Source organism: Rhinolophus sinicus, chromosome 13, assembly GCF_057876585.1.
Source record: "Rhinolophus sinicus isolate RSI-liver-muscle chromosome 13, RSI-T2T, whole genome shotgun sequence".
In the NCBI taxonomy this organism is placed as follows: Eukaryota; Metazoa; Chordata; class Mammalia; order Chiroptera; family Rhinolophidae; genus Rhinolophus; species Rhinolophus sinicus.
Window position 1 is genome coordinate 15325082 of NC_142513.1, and position 26604 is coordinate 15351685.

The 26604-nt window shown below is 44.5% G+C and overlaps 1 protein-coding gene and 1 long non-coding RNA gene across 3 annotated transcripts in view; both read left to right on the forward strand.

The window, feature by feature from the left end:
- The first annotated feature begins 44 nt into the window (after window positions 1-44).
- On the forward strand, window positions 45-13492 carry LOC148756022 (uncharacterized). Of its 2 annotated transcripts, none has more exons than XR_016018168.1 (3): window positions 45-179; window positions 343-842; window positions 13073-13492. It is a non-coding gene; the product is annotated as an uncharacterized LOC148756022 (long non-coding RNA). The 2 variants fall into 2 exon arrangements; XR_016018167.1 differs by lacking the exon at window positions 13073-13492 and adding an exon at window positions 5501-7964.
- Window positions 13493-16336: 2844 nt separating this feature from the next.
- The window catches only part of ZHX3 (zinc fingers and homeoboxes 3), a 117434-nt gene continuing 107166 nt past the window's right edge, over window positions 16337-26604 (forward strand). The window contains 1 exon segment of the mRNA XM_088789126.1: window positions 16337-16675. The gene's annotated coding sequence lies outside the window, so the exon portion shown is untranslated.

Below are 26604 nucleotides of genomic sequence, written 5' to 3' on the forward strand. Positions count from 1 at the left end.
TTCACCTATAGAGGCTGGGCGGGGCCAGACTTCAGGCTCCACCCCAGTGCCTTCCCGCATCCCAGAGGTACTAGGTGGAAGTTGCGGGTGGCCCGCCACCTGACCCACTGCCAGGAGAGGCGGAAAAACCGGGACCTTGGTACTCTTGGCTTTACTTCCGGCTCGCTATGTGACTTTGGGTAAGTTTCCCCAGTCTGAGCCCGTTTTCTGCTTTGTCAAAGGGAATAAGGTGGCTTATCCCATTTGTCAAAGCCACCTCGTAGGATTTTCGGTTTTACATGAAGTGACGCTCAAACGTCCCCTCCTCGGGGGCAGCTTTCCCTGACCTCCCTTATCCCTCAGGCTGGACAGGACCCTCGTGTCATATGCGTCATATTTGCTCGAATGACTATATGGTTGTTGTCTGCCTCCTCGTTTGAATTTGGACTCCGTGAGTGTACGTCGCGTTCATCCTTACACCCTAGCGCCCAGTTCAGTGCCTGACACACAGCAGGAGAGCAGTGACTGCCGCTATCCTTCATTCCATCTCTCCGACGCACTGGGGGAGCGGCAGCCGTCTCAATACCGCCACTGGCCAGCAGAGGGCAGGTGATGACCAGCCTTCTTGCCCAGCTGAGCAACCTTTCCTCCCGCAGGCGCCCCTGGGCTGGGACAGGTGAGCCCAGGTGCGCGCACTTCTAAAAAGACCAGTCGGCCGGTGAGCCCCGGGGCGAAGCTCGGGCCAGGGAATGGTTTTTCCTTTTGGATCTGTGGTTCGTGGCCTGTCCTGTATCGAAGACCTCTCCGAGAGCCTTGAGGATGTACGGCCCCTGCAAAGAAGGTGTACTGAGAAGGCTCAGGAGGTGAGGGAATTTGTTGTAAAGGGGGAAGGCACCGAGGAAAGGCTTGGAGGGGTGGGGTGCAATGGCCAAGAGCCAGACTTAGTACGGGGCGGTGGGGAGTGAGCGGTGACTGACATTGCTCTGTGACCCAAGATGACAGGACCTGCTTGGAACCTCAGTTGTCTTTGATTTAGCAAAAATCAGTCCTGAACCCAGGCAGTGTCTGGCTGGTATCTCAGAAGAGAGCCCTGTTGGGAGCAGAGTTATCTCAAAGTGGCCAGAGAGCAGCACCAGGCTGCCAACATGTCTGTGGAAGCATCATGCATAACTATTCTATTTAACAGTGAAACACTTGGAAACATCGGGAATCGCTCCAGCGAGCGAAGGAAGGAAGGAAGGAAGGAAGGAAGGAAGGAAGGAAGGAAGGGAGGAAGGAGAGGTCATAAGTTGGGGCTACAGATGCCACAGTCACTCTTTTTGAGCCTCAATGTCCTCATCTGCAAAATGGAGATAAAACCTACCTTGCACGATTGTATTGTGAGGATAAAACAGGATGATCTAACTCAGTGGTTCTTAACTGTGGCTTCACATTGGAATCACGGTATCCTGGGTACATACTAATGCCTGGGGTACTAGCAATAGAAACAAACACGAAACAAAAACTTCTCCAGGTGATTGTAATGTGTGGCCAAGGCTAGAACTACTGAGCTAAATAAAATGCTGAACACGGTGCAGGGCACACACTAGGCATTTGATAATGTTTATTGCATACACACATATATATATATTTAAAATGGAGCACAAATTGTTTTCATTGTTACTTGTTAGAGAAAAAGAAATTGATATAAAGGTTGTTGCAGAAATTGGGTTTTGGACAGGCTTCTTTCTGGAACTATGACTCATCTGAGATTTGGTGATTATGGGGGTGGGGGAGACAGGGGCAGCTTCTGATAGTATAATTTGTCCTAACACCCAAATGAGCTGAACGAGGCAGGGCCCACCCTGGTCTAGCCTGTGGTTTATATCACCATCTCCAAGTCCTTTGAACTTGCACGCAGCATGGATGCTTGTGTTTGCCCATTTCTGGGGTTAAGGCTATTTTCTCCTCTCCATGGGTACCCTCACCAGGCGGACCTATACCGCTGGCAAATGTTTGTTTCTTGATTAATCCGCGAGTATAGGTAGCACTTCTTTCTTTATGGAACTAGATAGGCTTCTGTGCTTCATTAAGTCACAGACCCGGTGATTGTTTACTGTGCCTCACTACTTTCTTGCTGGAACCCATGCCTGCAACTATGACCACTTGTCACAGGCAGCAAGACTGGCTGTGGGAACCATTCTTCAGCCACTCCTGGTGGCTTCATTGAAAGTGGAAAAGGAGGCAAAGGAACCTGGGGCTCACTCTCTCCAGCACGTAGGCTTGGGGGTGGAAGGGTAGGTGGCTGGTATCTGGCTAGGGTTGTCAGATTTAGCAAATAAAAATAAAGGATGCCCAGTTACATTTGAATTTCAGATAAATAACATAAGGTGTGGTGTGTGTGTGTGTGTTTCCATGCAATATTTGGGAGATACTTATACTAAAAGAATCATTTGTTTATCTGAAATTCAAATTTAACCAAATATCCTATATTTTTATTTGCTACATCTGGCACCCCAGTGCTTGGCCAGCCAGCCAAGGAGAACCCAGCATGTGGGATTTACTGCCGGCGACGGCCTCCTGCCCAGTATTGCCACATTCAGCTTCCACCTGTCACTGCCCTGCTCCAGAACTGTGTGTGGCTCCCAGCTGCTTCTGTAGCGCGACGGACTCCCTGGCTGCTGTGCTGCGCCTTGGCTCTTCTGTCAGCCCAGCTGCCCTGCTTGGACCCTTTCCCGCCTCTGCTCTTGCTTTCCCTGCTTGGCACGTCTCCTGCCCATTCCCAGTAACAATTGCAAGCACTTATTGTGCCCCTACTGGGTGCAGGCATGTTGCTGAGTTCTTTATTTGCATTGGTTCATTGGATTCTCACACAACCTAGTACAGTAGGGACAGCACTTATCCTACCTTACCAATGAAGAAACTGGTGCTCTAAGAAAGTGATTCTTAAAGTTGGTCCCTGGGCTAGCAGCAGCAGCTCCTGGGAATGTGTTTGAAATGCAAACCCTCAGGCCCACTCCAGACCTACTGAATCAGAAACTCGGGGGTGGGCCCAGCCATCTGTATTTTATAACCCCACCCCTGTCCTAACCAGGCGATTCTGATGCATGCTCGAGTTTGAGACCTGCTGTTCTAAGAGATGAGATATAGAGGACCACAAGACAGGATGTTTATAATCTCACCCAGCATCGTGCCCAGGGCCAGGCACTGGAGACGCTGCAGCCACCTCCCAACAGCACAGTCTGGGAGGTGGGAGCGGAGGAAGGAGGGAAAGAAAGAGAAGAATACACAGGCCACTGGAATGTAAGGTGATGAGGCTGAGGTGGGCTAAGCCCTGGAGCCCATAGCAAGATGTGAGGGGTCAAGGAGAGCTTTCCCAAGGTAGAGCTCTAAGCTCTAAGCCTGAAAAATAAGTTGGATTTGTTAGGTGAAGTAGAGTGGCAGCAGTGTTCCAGGTGTCAGGACTAGTTTGTACAAAGGTCCTGGGGGTAGTTCACTCTTGTGGATAGAAAGTGAGGCAAGGTGAGTGTGGGATGGCCACACACCAAACTCTAGGGTGGCTGGGTATCCCATGACTCAATGGGACTGCTTCTGCCATGTGGCACACAGCTCTGGATATGTGGCACATAACCCTCAGCCACTGCTGGCTGGTCCTCTGAGCCGCTTGGAAAGCTGAATGAGCTTGGAAGGGGTTTTTCCCCAGTTCAGCCTCCAGATGAGAAAGCAGCTCGCTGTCACCTTGATTGCAGCCTTCTGAGTCCCAAAACAGAAGACCCAACTAAGACGTGGCCAGACTGCTGACTCACAGAAACTGTGAGATAATACACATACATTGTTCAAAACCTTTAAGTTTGTAGTGACTTGTTACACAGCAATAGCTAACTATTACACCTTTTCGCTAGGTTGACTCTCCCTTACATAGGCTCTCATAGCATCACGTATCTTTTAATCTTAGTGCTTTATGTGACACTTTCCATATACTATTTGATGAAAGCTGTCTTCATGAGGGCACTTTTTGCTCACCACTGTATCCCAGAGCTTCACTTGGTGCCTGGTACACAAAAGAAAACCCACAATAAGTATTAGTTACATGTGTTAGTGAGTGAAGGCTCTTATTTTATCTTTATAACAACCTGTTAGAGTAGCAACCATTGTTCCATATGAAGAAAAGGGAACCAATTATTAACTTAAGTATACTGATCAAAATTTTATACTTAGTAAAATTTTGGTTATGCATGCCACCCTATCCTAATTTTTAGTGTGACCCAAGAATAAATTATTTGAGTGCAAGGTATGGATCACATCATTGCATGGTATGACATTGTTTATGTAGCATTGTATTTTCCAAAAAGCACAGCTATCCAAAAATTAATTCTGGGCTCCTTTGGTTTTCCTAATGGCTTCTCTTACCCTTTACTTAAATCATTCTTTTGAAACTCCTGCCCTGAGACTGTCCTTTTTTAACACTGCCATACCCTCGTCTGCCAATACTTTTTATGATTCCAGCTGTTCCCAACCTCATGCTTATCAACTTCATAAAATTCTACATCTTCAGCAAGACTTCTTTCTACACAGCAGTGAGAAGCTATGAATTAGACATGCACACAGCAGCTTGGATGGAACTTACAGTGTTATGTGGAGAAAACTGTAAAAGAGATTTAAAGCAGTTTAACTGAGGTATGACTGACGTACAATAAACCACACATATTTAAACTGTGCATTTGAGTTTTGACATGTGTAGATGGATACCCATGAAACCATCATCGCAATTAATGGTTTTATTTTGTACTCCTCTTGCATTGAACTCTCAGAGTTCAAAGCCATGTGACAGCAGGATGCTGTTAAAACCAAAGTCAGTTCTGGTTGGCTGTCTTCTCAAAACCTTCCAGTGGCTCAGTCTCACACCTCCCACTTCTCTGCTCTCTTCTCCCACTCAGCTCCCCATCACTCACTGCACCTGCCACATTCACCTCCTCCTGGGTCCTCAAGCACACCAGACACATTCCCCCATTTTGCCCTGGTGGTTTCCTCTGCCTAGAATGCTCTTTCCCCAGACACCCCACATGGCTCACTCTCTCACCCACCTCAAGACAACTCAGATGTACCTTTCTACCCTGACCCCTCCCATCTACCTTTCCCTGTTCTAATCTTTTCCAGTAGCTCTAATCACCTTCTCACATGCTATATAATTGACTCATGTATAATATTTGGTGTTTGTCTCCCCCCACGAGAATGTAGCCCCAGGATGACAAGACATTTGATCTGTCTTCACTGATCTATCCCAAGAATGGCGTCTGGCACATAGTAGGTCTCCAATCAAGACTAGTGAGTGACTGTCTGCACTGCCTCTACCTTGAAGTCTCTAGCCCTTGTTGCTGTATATCTCCCTCTGACCACTTTCTCCAGTATACGACTGATGGTATCTGCCCGACTCACTAGGTTGCCAGTGTTTTGACCTTACTGTGTCTTTGCCAAGTCTCCAGCAGTTGTGAAATACTAAATTCAAGCTTCTTTTTTTCTTTTTCTTTTTTCTTTTTTTAAGGGCAAGAGGATAAAAGAGGAAAGAGCAAAGAGAACGAAGGGAGATGATGGGGGAAGCAATGGGCAGAGCAGAGAGGGTGGAGACAGAAGGCAGTCACGGATTTTCCTGGGGTCCCCACCCAATCAGCTTTCCAAGCGGCTCAGAGGACCAGCCAGCAGTGGCTGAGGGTTATGTGCCACATATCCAGAGCTGTGTGCCACATGGCAGAAGCAGTCCCGTTGAGTCATGGGACACCCAGCCACCCTAGAGTTTGGTGTGTGGAGTATTTTTGTTTTTTACAGCCCAGCTGTCTGTGTAATGACTTCCTTCCCTGCGGCGTTATTCATGGAGGTGTCCCTGAGCGACCAGCTGAGTCACTGCATTCTTTGCAGCTTAAAACACTGGCTAAGCACCCAGGCCCAGTTCCTTCATGTAGGTGGGACCTGTGAAGGCGGCCAGGGAGTGCCCCGGAAAGACAGGCTTTTGGGCTCCTGTCTCTAACCTGCACCCATCCCCAAAAGCATGATTAAAAAAAACAACACAGTAAAAGTAGAGATTCCCTCGGTTAAGCAGCAAGGGAATGGCCACAGTGGTGTACCACAGCCTGAAGAATCACGAGTCACAACCATGACATCAATAGCACGTCGAAGGGGACACGAGGAACCAGAGTCCATGCCCTCTGTGTCGTTGCAGTGTGAGGGGTCAGAAACCAAGTGAAGACACTGGGAACGCTCACGCCCAACGGGCAGCCATGGAAACGTGCTCAGCCCTTCTGTAAAGTAAGCACGAAGTTCTCAGTAAAATGAAGTCTGCCTACGGCACGGCATTCAGCAGTCTCCTTGAAATGTATCTTGAAGGAAGTTTGCTCAGATACATAAGAAGAGAAGGAGGAGGTTGTTTATTGATAGCGTTATTGGCTGCTGAAGGATTGCCCCAGGCAGACTTCATTTTGCTGAGAACTACCTGCTTGTTTTATAGTTTATTTCTACACAGTAATGAGAGGCTACGCATTAGATGTACACAACAGTCTGGATGGAAGTTACTGTGCTGAGTGGGGAAAATAGTAAGAGAGATTTAAAGCACAATACTTTTCCAGTTTTACTGCGGTATGACAGACATAAAATAAACCACACACATTTAAAATGTACATTTGAGTTTTGACATGTGTGGACACCCATGAAACCATCACCACAATAAAGATAATACATATATCCATCACCCCCCAACATGTGAAGTAGATCTATATGTGTTAAAATTTTAACCTAACATAACATTAAGTTTTGTTGTTTTTTTAAGTTTAACTGTATGTGTAATATAATCCCATATTTATAATAACAAAAAATGTTCAGATACACTGAAAAAACTGGAGGAACATATACCAAACTTATGTTTGTTGTTGGGAGTCTTGTGAAAACTGTGTGGCCCCATTTTGCCTGGCACCTCAGAAACTGCTCATACCTGTTGTTCCATATCATGGTCTCCAAGTCTCTGAAGAAGGTTTAACACACTAGAAATTTGTTATTATGGTCCCTTTACTTTGAGTGACTTTATTAAAATGTCACAGAGGTCATCACAATGGACTCCCACAGAAGAGATGTCTGACTCTTCTGTTTTCTTTTCAGCTCACTTCCAGGACCATTTTCTCATCACCCCTCCAAACAGGAACTATTTCAGCAGGGGGCTGGCTGTGGCTGGGGACAAAAGAGTGCTTCCCCAACTTGTTTTCAAATCCATCTTTTATTACCACTCTTCATGTAGCTCATGAGTACAGGAAGTGGTGAAAGATTGTGGGGGTTGGGGTATGTTTAGTTTTGTCTGGTTATGGGTTTTATATAAAGGCAGTCATTAAGTGTTTTGTGTCTGGCTTCTTTCACTGCACGTTATTTATAAGAGTTGCGTGCAACTGTAGCCCATTCACTTTTAGTGCGATATATAGCATTCTGTTGAGTGACTATACCCCTATTAATTTATCCCTTCTACTACTGATTGACCTTTGGGTTGTTTCCAACTTGAGACTATCATAAATAATGCTGCTGTGAACATTCTTGTACAGGTCTACTGTTCTACCTGGGCATTTATTTCTCTTAGGTATATACTTTGGAGCATATTTGCTGGGTAATAGGAATGCTCATGCTTAACTTTAAATAGTAATTCCAAACTGTTTTCCAAAATGATTATAACTTTCCGCCCCCAGCAATGTGTTAAGAGCTCCCCTTGTCCATTCAGCAACAGTTCTCCTCAGCAGTTGGCACTGTCAGACTTTGTACTTTTAGCCATCTGTTGCGTCTGTAGTAGTTGTTCACTCTGGTTCATTTCCTTGATTACTAATGAGGCTAAGCACCTTTCATATGTTTATTGGCCATTTGGATTCTCTTTGTGTGAAGTGAAGTGAAGAGTGTGTTCTTGCCCATTTTTCTGTTGCTCTTTTTTTTTAATATATTCCGGATATAAACCCTTTGTCAGTTATGTGCATTGCAAATCTTTCTCATCTGTGGCTTGCCTCTTCACTCTGTTAATGGTATTTCTTTTTTTTTTTTTTTTTTTTTAAGATTTTTATTGGGGAACGGGAACAGAACTCTACTGGGGAACAGTATGTACTTCCAGGACCTTTTTTTCCAAGTCAAATTATCCCTTCAATCCTAGTTGTGGAGAGTGCCATTCAGCTTCAAGTTGTTGTCCTTTCAGTCTTAGTTGTGGAGGGCACAGCTCAGCTGCAGGTCCAGTTGCCGTTACTAGTTGCAGGGGGCGCAGCCCACCATCCCTTCCGGGAGTCGAACCAACAACATTGTGGTTGAGAGGATGCGCTCCAACCAACTGAGCAATCCAGGAGCTCAGTGGCAGCTCAGCTCAAGGTGCCATGTTCAGTCTTAGTTGCAGGGGGTGCTGCCCACCATCCCTTGCGGGACTCGAGTAATTGAACTGGCAACCTTGTGGTTAAGAGCCCACTGGCCCATGTGGGCATCGAACTGGCAGCCTTTGGAGTTAGGAACATATTGCTCTAACCACCTGAGCCACCGGGCCAGCCCCTGCTTTTAAGATTTTATCTTTGATTGTTAATAGTTTAACTATGTTCTGTCTAAGATATGGTTTTCTTTATATTTATTATATTTCATGTATTTATTATCTGAACTTGAATTTGTGCATATCTTTCATTAATTTTGAAAAAATTTCAACTATAATCTCTTCAAATATCTTTTTCTTTCCACTCTCTCCTTTTCTGGGACTCAAATTACTTTTGTATTAGACCAACTGGATATGTCTTTGGTTTTCTATGGTTTTGCCATAATGTATCTGGGTGTAGATTTATTTGGCATCTTCAACTTATGACTTGATGTCTTTCCTAAGTTCTAGAAAATTCTCAGACATTGCCTTTTCAAATATTGCTTCTGTCTCATTCTCTCTCTTTTCTCTTTCTGGGACTCTAATGAAACTGTACATTACCCTCACTGTACCCTGTATGTCTCTTACCTTCTCCTATATTTTCTATCTCTTTGTCTCTCCATACTTCATTCTGGGAGTTTTCGTCTTACCTATAATGGTAATTGTCATTTGCATTGCTTTCACCTTTTGGCTACTGTGAATAATGCTGCTATGAACATGGGTGTACAAATGTCTGTTCGAGTTCCTACTTTAGATTCTTTTGGGTATAGGAGTTTGGACAATTAAGTTCGTGAACTCATCCTAGAAAGTGCTACATACCTCATTGCTGAATATCACTACGGTCATCTTTGAAGTACTCCCCTTGGGAAGCTATGCACCGATGCCAGTGCCTAGTCCATCTTTCAAAGCAGTATTGGAACTCTTTTTCTGGAATGGCCATCAGAGCTGTCGTCATATTACCCTTGATGTCCTGAATGTCATCAAAATATCTTCCTTTCAATATTTTCTTTATCTTGGGTAAAGAAAGAAGTCATTGGGGGCCAGATCAGGTGAATAGGGAGGGTGTTCCAACACAGTTATTTGTTTACTGGCTCAAAGCTCCCTCATAGACAGTGCCATGTGAGCTGGTGCATTGTCGTGATGCAAGAGCTATGAATTGTTGGCAAAAAGTTCAGGTTGTCTAAGTTTTTCACGCAACTTTTTCAACACTTCCAAATAGGAAACTTGGTTAACTGTTGGTACAAATTCATAATGAATAATCCCTTTGATATCAAAAAAAGGTTAGCAACATTGTTGCAACAAGTTTGCAAACTTAATTGTCTGACCTCGTATACCTAGAAGTAGAAATCCTGGATCATTTGATAAGTCTATATTTAATTTTTTTTATTTTTTTTTTGCATTTTTTCCATTTTTATTTAAATTTATTGGGGTAACTTTGGTTAATAACATCATATAAGTTTCAGATGTACAACTTTATAATATACCATCTGTATACACCATTGTGTGCCCACCAGCCAAAGTCTAGTCTCCTTCCGTAACCATATATTTGAACCCCTTTACCCTCTTCATACTTCCCCTCCCCCTTTTCCCTTCTGGTAACCACCATACTGTTGTCTGTGTCTATGAGTTTGTTTGTTTTGTTTGAATGTTTGCTTTTTGGAAGAGCCATCATACTGTTTTCTACAGCAGTTGCATTATTTTACATTCTCACTAATAATGCACAGGGGTTCCAATTTCTGCACATCTACATCTAACACCTGTTATTTTCTTTTTCTTTTCTTTTTTGGATAATAGCCATTCTAATGGTTGTGAAGAATTAGCTCATGATTTTGATTTGTCAAAGCTTGGCTTTTATCTCCTCGAATGTAATAAGTGTGGTTGGCTTTTGGTCTGTGTCTGATAATCTCCTACCTTTAGCATCCCTATGAATCTATTTCTTTGTTGTTTTACTCATTTTTTCTTTTGGTGTCTTGTCTCCATTTGTGTCTGGCTATATTTGACTGTCCATTAGGCATTGCAGTACATTTGAGACAAATGTAGAAAAATGTAAAGGTTAGACTGATGTAAACTTTTCCCAAAGAGATTTGAAAAAAAACATTTAAAAAATTTTTCGTTTTTCATTTGGCCCCTTGGGAATGCTCACACTTCAGGACCCCTTTAATCTGTATTCAGAGTGTGAGGTTATCTAGAACACTCCAAGGACTTGAAACCAGGCTGCAGCTGTGAAAGGAATGGACCACTTCCCGTTCACATCTTTTCTGAAAGCTCTTCAGAACCCTTGATTAAAGTAAAGTATAAAGAGTTTTGTTGGCTGAAGACTTGAGTGTCTCACTGAGGAGTCTGGAGAAGGGATGGGCAGTTGTTGGATTGGTATTGGGTCAGGGGGCAGCTTGTTGAACTTTATATTGTGGTTCTTCGTGGGAAAAGGAGGAAGGCAGGCTGTGCCAGACTAGGGCTAGGGAAACCGAACCTGCCTCAGGGATGGGCTGTCCCTGCGGAGGCCCAGCCCTATATGGTACAGGGTCTCCCAGGTAGAGCACAGCAGGGGAGAAGCCAGGACTACAGAGAAGCTGAGAATGTGACCGGGGGTGACTCAGCAGTCCAAGGCTTCTGTTCACCTGGGCCAGAAGTAGGTTCTCTTTCTTGGGCCTGTACCTTGGCCTCCACCAGGCCAACCAGTACCTACGTATGTGGCCTAGGCTGAGCCTGGACACTAGAGGCAGTTTCATTATTGTTCTCCCTGCATCACTCTGAGCCAACCCAGTCTGTTCTCCACGTAGCATGTTGTCCCTACTCAGGTCATTCCATAAAGTCCCATTGCTCTTAGGATGTCTCAAATTATTACCATGACTTGATCTGGCCACTGGCCACCTCTCCAACCTCATCTCCTCCCATTATCAACCTCATTGTTCATGTTTCTTCTGATTTAAAGAAGAAAATCGCCATGTACCCTTGACTGCCACCCAGTTTAAATCGCCATGTACCCTTGACTGCCACCAGGCTGTGCATGTGCTGTTCCTTCTACGGAGAGCACGCTTCTTTTCCCTATCTACCTAATGGTATGGACTCAATGTATATGTCCCTGAAAAATTCATATGGTGAAGCCCTAACCCCCATTGTGACTGTGTTTGGAGTAAGGAAATAATTAAGGTTAAATGAGGTCATAAGGGTTGTGCCCTGAGCCAGTAGGATTAGTGTCGTAAGAAGAGACACAGGGAGCTCACGCTTACTGAGGAAAGGCCATATGAGGACGTAGCAAGAAGGTGGCCTCACCAGAAACCAAATTGGCTGGAACCTTGATCTTGTATTTCCAGCCTCAAAAACTGAGAAAATTAACTGCTGTTGTTTAACCCACCTGGTCTATGTTATTTTGTTACGGCAGTCCAAGCAGACTAATACATCTAATTTCACCCCAATTTTCCCCTTTAGATCTCACACTTACTGTTTCCCTAAATATCTGTAGGCCAGAGCTTCCTATTTCTGGATCTCATGGTACCAGCACCATGTAAGCTTTATGTTTTTGATTACTTGACCAATGTCTGCCTGACTTATTAGAGTGAAGCTCTGTGAGGGTCTCTGGTTTTATTCGCTGCTGCATACCCAGAACCTAACAGAAGGCCAGGTACATGGTAGGTGCACAATACAAATGTATTGGGAATGAGAGTGGTGGGTAGGGACAGACAATGCCTTGAGCTGGACACTCAAGCTCATCTCTGGTCCAGCAGAAACTGCATATTTATAAAACAAGATGTGACTCTAAGCCCCACCCTGTGGAGGATTGGGGCTCCTGCCCATCTCGCCTGGCTCAGGTCCTGGGCTGGCCTGGCCTGGCCTACGCCTGCACATGGAAGCAGCAGAACCCCAGCTGTGAGGACTGGCAGAAGACAGGCTCTGACGTCAGGCCACATCCTGTTCCTTCTCTGAGCTCCGCCTGCATTATGCTACTCATTCTTGAAAAAGAGCTGTCATATCAATCGGGTAGAATTTTCAGCTTCTCTTCCTGTAGTTCAAAGCTCAGACTTGTTCCCACCTATGAGTCTATAGCACTGTCTACTACCCAGAGCTGTGCAGTAAACAGCCATTGTTAGAATGCTTTTGGTTTCAAGTATAATAGAGAATCCTACTCAAATTAAAATAAAAAATAAAGATGATTTATTGATTTATGTAACTGTATTTGGTAGATGGGCTCAGGTGGGCCTTGATCAGTGCTCCAGCTCTGTTTCTCTTCAATTCTTTCTGCCTTTCCCGATTCCATATGTTAGGTTCATCTTTAGGCTGGCTCTCCTCATGGTTACAAAACAGCTGCCAACAGCAAATGGTTCCTTCCTGACATCCCAAGAGATGGTGAGGGTTTTATGCAATTATTGTGATGAGATGAATGTTGGGTATTGATAGATGTAGGCTGGGGTAATAGGGCTATCCCTGGAGCAGTCAATACAAGGTGGATGAGATTACTTCAACTGGCTTAGAACAGTCAGGGTCCACACCCACGTGTAGGAGACGGGGTCCATCCCTCTCAAATTGTCTCAACGCTGTACAATGGGGAGATGGCCTGGATGTCAGGAAAATGCATCTGTCAAGATAGGCTAGATGTTGCTGTGGTGAAAAATAAGCCCCAATCTTGTTTACATAACAGCAAAACTTTATGTCTTGCTTATACTGCGTGTCCACTGTGGGTCACCTAGGGCATTATTCCATGTTTTCTCACTTCAGGACCCAGACTGATGGAGCGATCACTCTCTCAAACATCGTCTATTGCTGTTGCTAGTTCTTAAAATTTGGACCTGGGAGTGACATACTTCTACTCATCCTTTATTGACTACAGTAAAAGCAAGTAACATGGTCATTCCTGACTCCAAGCTGTAAGGAAGTATAACACAATCCTGTCATGTGTCTGGGAAGCAAACTTGAAATCGTTGGCGAGCATTCACGTCAACTACCACAGGAGGTCATCAGAATACCCACTACCGAGGGCTCATGGAGACCACCCCAGTTTTGGTCCACTTTTTGTTGGGGGAAAAAACAACTTCCTGTTTTGATTGTTACCTAAAAATAGGCCTCCCAACTACACAGAAACTCAATAATCATCTCCTGTGTCACAATCAAATGTTTCTCAGGTTTTTCCCGTAAGTGAAACCAATGGTTCTATTTTCCCATTAAATGAAATCAATGGTTAGGATATCTCCTCAACTCACAACAATTTCCTTTTTTGTGGTCTTGATCCACAGAGGTGGGTTCCTGGTGAACTACATCACCTGTAAGCTGGACATAATTATCCGTGGTGGGGAGTGGGGTGGCACCTGACTCAAATTGTAGCAACGAGAGCCTCTTCTCTGGGATTTGGAAATTGGAATGATTAGGGATTTTAGTCTTTCTCTGGGTACCTGGAATTGTGTCATGTACTTGGGAGTGGTTGGCAGACATATTTCCCATTGTGTTATCTAGAAGCAAAGAAAACAAGTTTGCAGAGAGAATCTTACAGGTAAACCTTGCTCTGGTCCCATTCATCCAGAAGTCCAGCTGGGTTCTCCCCCTTGGCCTGAGAGACTCCTCCCCTTCTTCCCCCAAAAGTTTAAGGTAAGTCCCCCTTTTATTTTCCTTAAATTGGCCTGATGGATTACTGGTACTTGCAGCCAACAAACTCCTAACTGATACATGTTCTTTGCCTCTGGACCCTGACCTAAATAGGTCACAGGTGTAGCTCATTCCAATAAAATAAAGTCAGGTTGTAATTCTATTGTATCAACTGTACTTCTGGCAGTTCCTTTCCTGCTTGAGAAAGCTCATCAGAATGTGAGTGCAGATGACATTATTATAGGGAACACCTGGAATCTACTTAAATTTTTTTTTTAAAGAAAAATAATTTTCAACCTCAGGTAAGCATGATTTGTGACATACCTCCTGACACTGGTATTAAGTGCATGCTGCTTCCTCTGCCTGGAGTCTCCTCCTTATTAATTTTTTAGACCTAACCCAATGTCACCTCCTCTTGGAAGCCTTTCCACACTCTCCTATATAGTATTAATTATGTCTCTCTCTCTGCTTCCCAAAGCAGTTGGCACATCTATCTAGTGTTATGTGTTTTCCTCCAGAAGTACTTTGTTACCTGGGTGTCTTCTCTGAAATACTGAGTCTCTCAGTGGTCAGGAGAGTGCCTTGTCTATCTATGTGTCCCATAATACCTGGATTGGAATAGGTGCTCAGAAGTTTGAGTAAATGAGGTTAATTGGAACAATATATCCCATGTCTACTTTTATTCATTCAAGAAATATTTATTGAGTACCTGACTATGTCAGGCCATGTTCCAGATGCTAGAACACAAAGTTTCTGCCCTTGGGACATTACAGATGATATTCAGGTCATAAGGGCTATGAGGGAAAATAAAGCAGCACGAAGGGAGAGCAAGTGATTAGGGTTGGGATTTGATATTTTTAGTAGAGTTGTCTGAGAAGGTCTTCCTGAGGAGGTGACTTTTGAGTAGATATTTGGAGTAAGGGCACATACCTTTCTTGGGGGAAGAAACACCAAGTGCAAAGTCCTGAGGTAAAAGTGAGCCTGCATGTTCCAGGAGCAGGAAGACAGCTGGTGTGGCTGGAATGGAGTGAGGGGGTAGAGTGGAAGGAGATGCAGTTAAAGTGGTGGGGGAGGGGAGGAGAGCAGATGATATAGAATCTCGGAGGCCCTTGAAAAAAAGCCTTTGGTTTTTGCTGTGAGTGAGGTGGGAAGCCACTGAAGGCTGTAGAGAAGAAACATGTTTTGACTTAGGCTGCTTGAGAACAAGCTCTGTGAGAGCAGAGTGGATTCAGGGAGCAGAGGTAGCAGGTCATTGCAATATTCTAGGAAAGAGGATGAGGGCTCAAATGAGGCTACTTTAAAGGTAGAGCTGACGAACTTTGCTGCTGGATTGCATGTGGGATATGACAGGAAGAGAGGGATCAAGGATGATTCCAGTGGTTTGTCCTGAGCCACCAGAAGGATGGAATTGACATTAACTGAGGTGGGGAAGGCGGCAAAGGAGCAAGCTGACGGGCAATTCCAGTTTGGCTTTGGACATGTGAAGTTTGACATATTGCTCAGTACTTATGTACGCATATATATACATGGTCACGGGTTTTCAGGATCTGAAGGTTACATGCAACCCGAAGTTAAAGTCAGCCTTACTTACTGAACAGCAGGCACCGTGCAGAAAACTTCACGTGTGCTGTCATTTAATCCTTTCAATCATTCCTATTGTCTTGGTTACTAATATTTTCATAGCCCTTTTATGGATGAGAGATTAAATAGCATGTACAAAGTCACTCAGCCACTTGTTAATCTGCCAGGATAATGCAGACCTGGGATTCCAACGCAGTTATGTCAGACTGCAGAGATCTTGCTGTTTATTAATCACTAAATTCTAAATGCGGGGACCACTGAGCGTATTTGCTATAGGTTTGGGCTCCATAACAAAACTGGTGCCTGGAACGTATGACAAACTCAGAAAAGGGCCCACTCCCATCCCAGGTATTACACGTTACAAATAGAGCCCGTGGAGAAAGAACAGCGTTATTTATTGTACCTGAGACGGCTCACTGATACTCTCAAGTTCTCAAATACCTGAAGATGTAATGTTAGGAAAGCAGTTATCAGAAGTTGTTGTTAGGAAATAGAAAAGCTTCAAAACTGCAGTGAATAGTTGGTGGGATAAAAGAAAGGCTGACTCCCAGGTGATGCATCCTGGGAAACACTAGACTGGGGTAGGGGGTGAGAGGGGATGGCCTCTGGCCCCTGGTCCCTGTCCTGCCTACATCCTTTTGAAAGTGTCGCCTGGCGTGGCCTTCCTTAGGTGGTCCTCTAGAAAGACCAGGATATGGACTACAAAAGCCGGGAACCTCTGGGGACACAGCATCCGCCCCCGTCCCCTTCTTCCCCACCCCCTTCAGGTTCCACATGGGTAAAAGCATGACCGGCGCCCGCGCATGCGCCCGGGACAAGGTCCGCTCTCCGCGACGTCAGGGGGCTCGCGCCCGCACGAAAGCCCCGCCCCCCGGGCGCCAGAGGCGACTTGGGCGGGGGGCCTCGGGCCACGCCCCAGCCGAGCCGAACGGGGCCGAGCGGAGCCGAGCGCTTCCGAGCGCCGCCGAGCCGAGCCGAGTCGAGCGGCCCGGAGTCGGTTGGTGCAGCTGCGTCCCCGCCGCTCAGCAGTCCGCGGCTCCGGCGTCGCCGCCGCCGCCTCAGCGGGGCCTGCGCCGGCCGGCCGGCCACCCGCCGGGAGGGAGGCTCGGAGCGCAGGGAGAGCGGCCCAGCTACGGGGGCCGCCGCCGCCGCAGCTGCCAGGTGAGCGCCCGCCGCGGCCCGTCAGCCCCGTGTGCCCCCGCCACTGTCAGCCCCCGTGTCTGTGTGTGTCTCTGCCTGTCAGCCCCCTGTGTTTGTGCGAGCTGCTTCCCGCCACGCCTGACCCCCGGCCCAGCCCGCAGTGCACACCAACCCCTCCCGCCCGCTGCCCCGGGTCTTTCTGTCAGCCGCCAGCACCCCCATGCTGGGAGGCTCCGCCCCTTCCCCCCGAGACCCCGCCTTCCGCCCATCTGTCATCACCCCCGCCCCCAGCTCCAGGCGCGGGCGTCCTGGGGGCTTGTGGTGCCACCGATCTTGGGGGTCAGCGTAGCCATCCCGGGCCACAGAGCTGCGCAAAAAGCAACAAGGGGGTTGTGGAGGGGAAGCGGGGGGTCCGCAGATGCCCGCCTGACCGTGTGAGGGTGCGTGTCCTAGGGTCCGCCGGGTGGGAAGCGCTGCGTGTGCGCCGGAGAGCTGGAGGGGAGCGCGGAGGACGGTCCGACTGACGTGGGGGGGGGGGGGGGAGGTGCTGGGCGGCCAGAGCCACTTGCTCTAACTCCGCGGGCCCATTCGGTCCTGTGGGTACAGGCCAGCCCCTGCCTGTGGTCTGAAGAGCGTCAGCTCGGCTAGGGAGGCAGCTGAACCCGGACTCGACCCATCGGGGTACAGTAGGATCCTGAATCCTGGGACCCTTGTTTGCTCACGCGAAAACAGTAAACCTGGGCGCTGGGTTCCCGGCTGCCGCAAGTGGCGTGGGAGCGCAGTTTGGGGCTTGTCAGACCTGGTACCAGTTTGGGATTTTTATTCAGAGAAGCCTGTTGGAAGTACTCAGGTAGAAAGGGTTTGAGAGTTTGAATCATTTTGAGCTGCGTGGTTTGCATTTCTGAGCAGTGATTGCCCTGAGCTTCACTGTGAGAAACTGTTCTGTGATGGGGAGGGGAGGTATACTCCTTTCTGTTTTTATCTGTGTTATGTGAACACATAGTATATTTATTCACGAGACCTCCACACACCCTCAATTTAATACAGGATTACAGTAGTTCCCATTTTATACATTTTTTAAATGTTGTTATCTTGATGCTCTTTATTTGTAGTAACTTCGTATTGCAATATTTCAAAACTAAGAGAAAATGCGCCCTAAAACAATTTGGTGTTTTGTCGGATAATTCTGAACCACGGGGGAAAGAGCCAAAAGCACACTTCATTAGCTGGAACAATTTATTTGGGCTTAATTTGTTTCTAAGAGACATACAGTGGAAAAATCCAGAAGCAGCAAGGTAGTATCAAAGAGTCTTAGGAAATTAATGAAAAGGGCCTTCTATTGCTGCCTTGGAAAGATGGTATCAAACTTGCTTTAGAGGACAGAGCTACTATGTAATGATAAACATATTAACCAAGTTGGTGTTTTGACCTTGGTACCTTGAACAGCGCTTGATTTGTGCAGTGCTTCCCAACAGGCAAACATTGCAGGGGCAGCGGGGTAATTTTTGGAGAAAAATGTTTCCCCTGTTTCATGTTTTGTTTTGTTTTTTTTCGTAAGTAAGATTTCAGACTAAGGCAGTCTCATGGTGGGAATGTTGTTGTTGTTGTTTTTTCCTTTAAGATAACATTAAAAAATTACAAAAGTAATTCATGTTTAAGGCAGAAAACTAGAAAAACAAAGAAAAGCCTAAGAAAAAACCCCCACAATCCCACAAACCATAGTAAACCAGTTTGGTATTTATCTTTCTAGTCTTCTGTTCCCATGGATAAGTATTTTTTTCCTACAAAAATGCTACTATAGCATAAGATTGTTTAATTGTATTTTTTCACGTATAAATAGATTATGAGAGATATCTATTTGTTTTATTTTTACGAGTAAGAACTTGTGTTTCCTTTGTGATCTTTTAAAAAAGTAAGTTAGATCCTCTGCTTAGAGCGCTCCAGTATCTTCTTGTTTTAAAGTAAAATCTGAAGTCCCTGCCATGGCCTGCGAGACTACCTCCTTCTCCTCACCCCCAGCTGTGCTGGGTGGCGCTCTTTGCTGTGCCCTACAAACTTCACGCATATGCTAGCCTCAGTGCCTTTGCATTTGCCTAGAACTCTGTTCCCTGGATACCAGGGTTCTTGCCTCAGGTCTCTGCTCAGACATAACCTTATCAGGCTTTTCCTGACCACTGTGTGTAAAATACACTCCATTCCCCTGTCCTCCTCACCCAGCTTACTTGTCTTCATAGCACTCACCACAACTTGGTAAATACAGGCTTATTTATTCATTGGCTTATTGTCTCTTCCCCACTCCCGTCCCATTAACCTAGAAATGTGAGACTTTTTCACTGATGTAATAACCTCAGGGCCCAGAAAAGCACCTGACACATGTATGGGTGCTTAATCAATATTGGTTATAAATGGACGAATGAATGAATGCTCATTATCCATCTATCCATTCATGTGACCTTCCTGGTGGCCTCCTTGGCTTTTAGATAGCGAGTACCATGAAACGAGGTGACAGTCCCTTAAAAGTCAGGACAGCCTTCTCCTTTACATATCTGAGAAGAAGAATTTTACAAAGTGAGTCTTATGATCCTAAAAAGAACTACAGTCTTGATTTAACTTCACGATTCAGGGAAGGAACATTTTTGGCAAATGTTACTGACTTTCCTTCTTATGCATATTCCCCTGTGTCACATTGGAAATCTTTGAAACATATAAAGTATCCCAGTTATGTTTACAGCTGTGATTTCAATTTGGTAGTTCTCAGTGATAGTATAAGCTTCAAGAGCATAGTGAGTTTTTTGTGTCAATAGATACCTAGAGATATAATTACAGCTTTAATGTGTTTTCATTTGAGGAGTAGCTGTTATGTTTACTTATTTTCCTGGCAATTCTATCCTTTTCAACTCCTTGCTTATCAGTTTTTGGATGGCCTAGCAGGTATACTTAAGTGTTTTGTTTTTGTTTTTAACATTTTAAAATAAATCCTTGATCTTTTGAGCATTTTACATCTCTCATGTGACTCTTGAACTGTTTGAAAGAACCAGTTTCATCTTTCAGGATGAAATGACATCTGTAATAAAACATAATTGCATTTTCATTATAAAGATGGGAAAAACTGTATCTTAAGGTAGAATGTTTACAGGCAGGATACTATGAGAGTAAGTTTTTTAAAAGCTTGAATTTCAAGTAGGTTACTTTTACTTTTAATTTTTGTGAGTTTTTAAAAAAATCTTTGCTTTTGCTCTTAAGCAAAAAGATCCCTCTGAACATGATCCAAACATGATTTCAAAAAATTTTCTCATGCCCCAAATATACAGAACTTGGCGGGGGGGGGGGGGAATCCTAATGAAACTTTTATTCTTTTAAAGGCCTAAAGAGAATGTGTTAAGAATTTATTTTTAATTTTTCTACAGGCATTTCTTGAGCACATATTTGGGGCAGTGTTTTTTTTTTTTTTTTTATGAGCTCCATGACCCTGTTCAGTTTTAGGTTACCAACCTGGTTTCTTATTGTTTCTTCTCTTTTCTCACTCCATTACCTCCCTTCTCTCATCATATTCTCTCCCTAAGTGATCTCATCTATTCCCAGGAGTTTAATACCCTCTGGATGCAGATGACGTCCTCAGTTACCCTGCCCGCCTGGCTCTTTCTCTGGTTCCAGACTTGCATTCTCAGCTGCCTCCTTCCTGTTATCTCTACTTGCTGCCTCACAGGGAGCTCAAACGTCACAGGTCCAAGATGGGTCTCTCAGTGTTCTTTTTAAACTTCCAGATTTGTGTTCCTCCTGCCTGCCCCTCCCACCTCTCCCCCCCTCCCCCCAGTCCTTCCCTGTCTCATTGTCATGACCGTCCACTCACTGTTCAGGGCAGACACCTGAAAGTCGTCTTTGATTCTTCCTGATTCCTCACCCCACATCCAAGCCTCCAGAACCCCACAAATCCTCTATTTCCTCCACCCTCCTAATCTAGCCACCATCCTCTCTCAGCTAGATGACTGACCCCACCGGTTACCTAGTCTCCCAGCTTCCACTCTTGCCTTCTTCTGACCTATTCTCCCCACTGTAACCAAAGTGACTTTACCAAAACCGTAAGCCAGAACGCACCACCTCCCTGCTAGGGTCTTCCCACTGCACTTAGCCCCACACCCACTTCTTATTCTGAGGTGTCCAGCCTCTGTCTCCCTCTCTAACCTCCACCCCTTGCTCACCATGCCTCTGTCAGGTTGGAGTACTGCCACGTTCTTCTCCTCTGTAGGGACCCTTCCCTCTGCCTGCCCCTCACGCTTACCCTCCTCATAGGAAGATCCTTCTCACCCATCTGGTCTCAGCTAAAATGTCGCTCCTCAGAGGGGCCCTTCCTGATCACCCCATCCACAGTGGCTTCCTCCCCAATGCCCCCTCTCTCAGGACTTGTGCATTTCTTGCTTAGCGCTTCACCAACATTCCAAGTGTTTCATTTATGTTAGCTTCCTTCTGTAATGTCTACTCCCCCAAAAGACTGCAAGACCTGTGGGGGCAGGGCCGGCCTTGTCCTGTTGATGGTACGGTCCTGGCACCCGGTGCTCTGCCTACTATCCAGGAGGTGCAGGGCTTCGATGTGCTGTGGATAATCATTATTGTAACGGCTAACTTTTTTTTCGAGACTGACTTTGTGCCAGGTCCATTGCTAAGTGCATTCACGCATTATCTCTGAATACCTGGGAGAACCCTTAATAAGGGGGTGATGGTTATTACATGATCATTTCTACTTTTAGTTGGGAGAATTGCACTTAGAGAAGTCAAGCAATTTTTAAGTTTTCACAGCTAAGAAAGTGGTGGAGCTGAGATTTGAATCTACATGATCTGAGTGTAGAAATGTCCCTCTTACTCATTACTGTCTTCTGATACGAATGTAGGAATGAATGTGAAATATGCAGTAATATTAATATTTGATAATTCCTCACGTTTGTGTTTCTAAACATGTATCGGAGTATAAAAACTAAGAATGCTTGGGTTAAGATGTTGCATTTCCGGGGAAGTTTCTGATCATAACCAGTGTGCAAAGCACACAGATTAGGTTCTGTTCAGGCTCTGTGTTTGCTTTTACTTTTATCACTTTCCAGCTACAAGCCTTTGGACAAATTATTTAACATGTCTAAGTTCATTTTTTTCAGCTGTAAATGGAGAAAATGAATAGTTCCTATCTCACAGGGTCATTGTGAGGAACATAATTATACACCAAAAAAAATCCATGTTGGCTATTAGTCTTATAAGGAAGAAAAAAAAATCCCTCAGGAAAAGACTTGTAGACCCACCAACAAATTAGAGTTCGGGTAAGAATGAAAGAGAGCATAACAGTACTGCTTCACTGACTCTGCTTTTGCATTTATAAAAATCATCTGGGAATTCACTATTTGGCTTGGAATTTATAATCTATTGATGTATGGCAGCTTTAGGTTTAGATGTAAACTTGTTAAATGCTTGGAGGTAAGACACCTTTCTTCTTTTTAAAACTCTGTCTCATCTTAAAGATTCTCAGGATGGAGAGATCTTTTGAAAGTTTGGCTATTTTTATACCTTTCACCAAAAAGGTGCTCACCACCATTATTGCTTACTTCAGTAATGATTGTCACTGGGGAGCTTACTTCAAATAGCTGAGCGAACAGTAGACCTTGTAGTACAGGTGCAGGGGCCTTATGATAAATGTCTGGGCACAGTTGCTTTTTCTGGTGGGATGGCTTATAAGCAAGGACCAGTCTGGTGGCTTCCATCATCTCTGTGAAATAAAGGGTGAGGTTGTCTGCTAAAAGTGGGAAGAAGTTAGAGCAAAAACAAGGAGATTTGACATACAGTTGAGAGCAGGAAGAGGAAGAGTGACCGTCGGGCAACGTCCATGATCTCCAGGCAGTAGGAAGGGCCTTGTTGAGGTAGAGACCATGGGTTGATTGAGACACCAGTAGCAGTCAGCTGCCTGGTTTTAGAGCAAAGAAGGCATATAGTTGGACTGAGCCAGGGTTGGAGTTTACGGGGAGAGGTAGCAGAAGGCCAGTGCGACCGAGGAGCTGAGGTATTGTCCAGACAGTGACGACATGGTAGGTAAAGGTGTCTAGGCTGAGTGGGAGGAGAGAAGGACCAGAGGTGTGGATGAAGTTAAGGATGGGTGTGTTGGGTTGATGGAGTAATAGGAGGGTGTGGTTAGGGAGGGACACGTGAGTGGAAGATGTCAGAGTTGGAACAATTAATTATTGATTGGACGTGTCCGGCTCCTAGGTTTTGCCTCCTGAACGGCTGAAGTGAATGCGTTCAGTGGAAAGGAGTGAAGTCAAGGTCAAGTAACGGAGAGGCTGGAGAGTTCTTTGGGCCATCCATGTGGTCGATCAGAGAAGGCATCAGAAAGATGGCAGGACATTTGGGGTGGCGAGAAGGAAGGTGTGCTAGGTCATCAATAAATGAAGTACCAGCAATAAGAAGAGGTGTTATGGTCAGCCTGCAGGAGCCTCAGATCAGGGAGTTTTGGGAAATGCAACTGTAGTGGATTAAAACATGGTCTGGAAGCCAACTGCCTGTGTCTGAAGGTGAGACTGGTGGGAATGAACCTTTGCCCATGTCCTTTAATAGATTGCTTTTCCAGGTCTATCTGACATCAGAAGGTATGAATTAAGGGAGCCTCTATTAGAGACAAATATACTGACAAAAACAAGAAGAGACAGCTGGTAATGACAGAGGCAGAAACGCTATACAAAGTAATTCAAAGGATGGCAGTCGGGGGACATTCATTGTAGAGGAAACAGTCTTGTTAGCCTCAGTGGTCTCTGAAAACAGTAATTAATCATAATTATCTTGTTCAACAGGAATAGGTCAAATTATGGTTTAGTTAGTTCAGAAAGGCTGAGAAGGAAGTAATGCAATTTAGAAAGCTTTCCTTCATAAGCTTGCACGTTTTAGCGCTTTGGTTATCCCTAAAATTAACTTATGTGACACAATTCTGTCTCTGAAGATACTGGATTTAAAAAACCATTTACTCCCTTCTCTCTCCAACTGAGCTCAGGATCGGGTGTTTTCTGTCCTTCACAGCCCTGGTGGCTGTCTCATCGCCTCTCGTTGGGATCTACATAGGAAGGACTCAGGGAAACCCAGGAAATCTAGAAATGAAGTTATATGGCAGAGAGAGTGTGTGATGGAAAAGAGGGTAGTTAATATGAAGAAAACTTCGGCCTTATTTCACATCTTAATCTGAACAAGAAAACTTCTTGGAGTAAAACCATGGGAATACAGTGTGTATGGAAAAATCTTTCTGCATCATTCATCCCAAAATATGCACATCAGATATCAAACTGGACACAAGCCATATGAGTATCCGAACTATGGAGAGAAGCCAGACAAATGTAATGAGTGTGGGAGAGCCTTCTGTTATCTCCAGTGTTTTGAAAAAACATAAAAGAAATGACAATGGACAGAAAACCTATAAAGTAGGGAATGTGGGAAAACATTCAGTTCTTCAACTTCACTTTATATTCATGAAAGAGCCCACAATGGAGAGAAGCTCTGTCAATGTAAACAATATGGCAAAGCCTGTAGAGCTCAAACTTTTCAAACACATGAAAGGACTCACACAGGAGAGAAACCCTATGAATGTAGAAAATGTAAAGCCTTCACTTGTCTTAGTTCTTTTTGAGAACATAAAAGAACTCACATTGCAGAGAAACCTAATGTATGTAAACATACATATATTATGTGATATGTAATGTGGTAAAGCCTAATGTATTAGAGGACTCCCACAGGTGAGAAACCTTGTGAACATAAGCCACGTGGTAAAACGTGCAGTTCTGGGTTCCCAAACGTGAAAGAACTCACACTGGAGAGAAGCCCTGTGCATGTAAGGAATGTGGAAGAGCCTTCACATGGTACCAAATTTTTGAAGACATGAAAGAAAATTCGCTGGAGAGAAACCCTGTGACTGTAAGGCATGTGGGAAAGCCTTCATTTATCACACAACTTTTCGAAGACATACGACAGTGCCCACTGGAGAGAAACCATATAAAATTGCAGAATTTGGGGAAAGCTTCAGTTATCCTGGTTCCTTTTCAACACATGGAAGGACTCACTGGATAAAACTTTTCAAATATAAATAGCATGGGAAAAACTTGAATTGGCCCACACACCATTTCATGTGAAGACTCCTAATGGAAATTAAATAGAAATATAAGTAATATGAAAAAACTTAATAGACATTAATCCATGTATATTGTGCCAGAAAGCTTTCAACATAAAAGAGTTCTTATTCATGTTGTAAATACATTGTATTTATTGAACTTCTGTTTATAGTACATCATTGGACTGTGGATTTCTACTAATTACTTTCAGAAGTGAATATTCATGGGAGAATTCTGAGAGTTGTCTTTCAACAATAGTACATAAGATTAATAGGCAGTGTCTTTTCCTTAAAACGTTTAATATTTTTCTCCATTTTGAAGCCTGTTAGATCCATGGGTGAATTGAAGTGTATTTTTATGTGCAGTTAAGTTAAATACCTCTTTAAAAGTTTTATCTGTTCTGTGTTAAGGGGCCATTGGAAAAGGATAGTTTGGTGTTTGGATTTTCCTAGTGACCTTGTGGCAGTCTTTTATATCCCTGGTCCATCACATATGTTCTATCTTTCGCTCTGACAAAGCTCCTTTGTGGGGGTAAGGGGTATAAGAGTCTTTTTCTATTTTCCAGACAAATAGTTGGAATAAGTTTTATGTATGACAAGTTTATGAAAGAATATAGTTTCATGTAATTATTATTTTCATATTTAGCCCTTTGCTTTTTGTCCTTCCTTCTGACTAGCACTTGGTGGATAGATTTTGGTTTAAGATGAGGGCAACAAAATCTAGAGTTGGAGATATTCTCCCCCGTCGGTAATGTTAGGAACTTGATTTTCTAAAATCCGCCTTCTTTATAGTTCCATGTTAGAATTCATTAATAGCCACACTTGCATGAGATTTTAGAAGGTAAAAACGAAAAAGGTATTAGTCAGATTTTGGAGCCACCATTCAGACAGACACACAGACACATAGTAGCCAGGGGAACACCATCTTCTGACCCATAATCTGGATTCTTTGACCTTCCAATCAAGACCACCCTAAAACCACTGCCAACTGTCTGGTATTTATTGTCTGAGAGGTGTAGCTTTCCACTGATTTCTTCACAAGTTCCACATCAAAGATCCATCAGAGTTTGTAGTTTTCTGTAAGCCCTCTGGTGTTCACCAGGAAGCTTGTTCAGACTCTTATGCCTCTGTCAGATTCCCCTCTTCTCTAGATGATATGCATGTAAGGTCTAATTCGTATAGGAAACCCCTTTATGTGCTAACAGTGCTAGTGAGGATGCTTTCCTGATTCACCATGGCCCCCACAGTGCTGCACTCAACAAGGAAAACGGTGGGGGGGGGGTGAGGGGGGGTGTCGGCTGCATGTGCAGTGGCTGCCTCGACCAGCCCTGCCTCCTGTCAGGAAGACTCTGGATGTCCCGTTACCTGTAGCTGAATGTCATCCCTCGGTATGTTTTCAATGATACTTGATTGTGATTAAAAGTATGTGATTAAAAGGGATTTTTTTGGTCAAATGTACACTTCTATAGGTGTTTCATAAAAATACTGTTTTCTAAGCTTTTGTATGCCAACAAATATTGTTTTTCATTTCCTGAGAAAATATGTTAGAATGTCCCATTATAATTACAGATTTTCAAATAAACTTTGTGACTCTTCATTTAAAAAAAAAATAATTTACTCAATGACAAGCCAAAGACGAGAGCAGTTATTATCCCACGGGACTGTGTACATGATTACACACTTAATATCACGGTACCAGTAGCCCCACCATCCCATTCCCCTATTTTCACCAAGAAAATTCTGTTCCTTTTCATGGCAAGGAAGAGGAATCCTGCAAAAGAAGAGCTGCTGGGGGCGGGGAGCTTTGGAGTTAGCCTTTCTTGGCTGA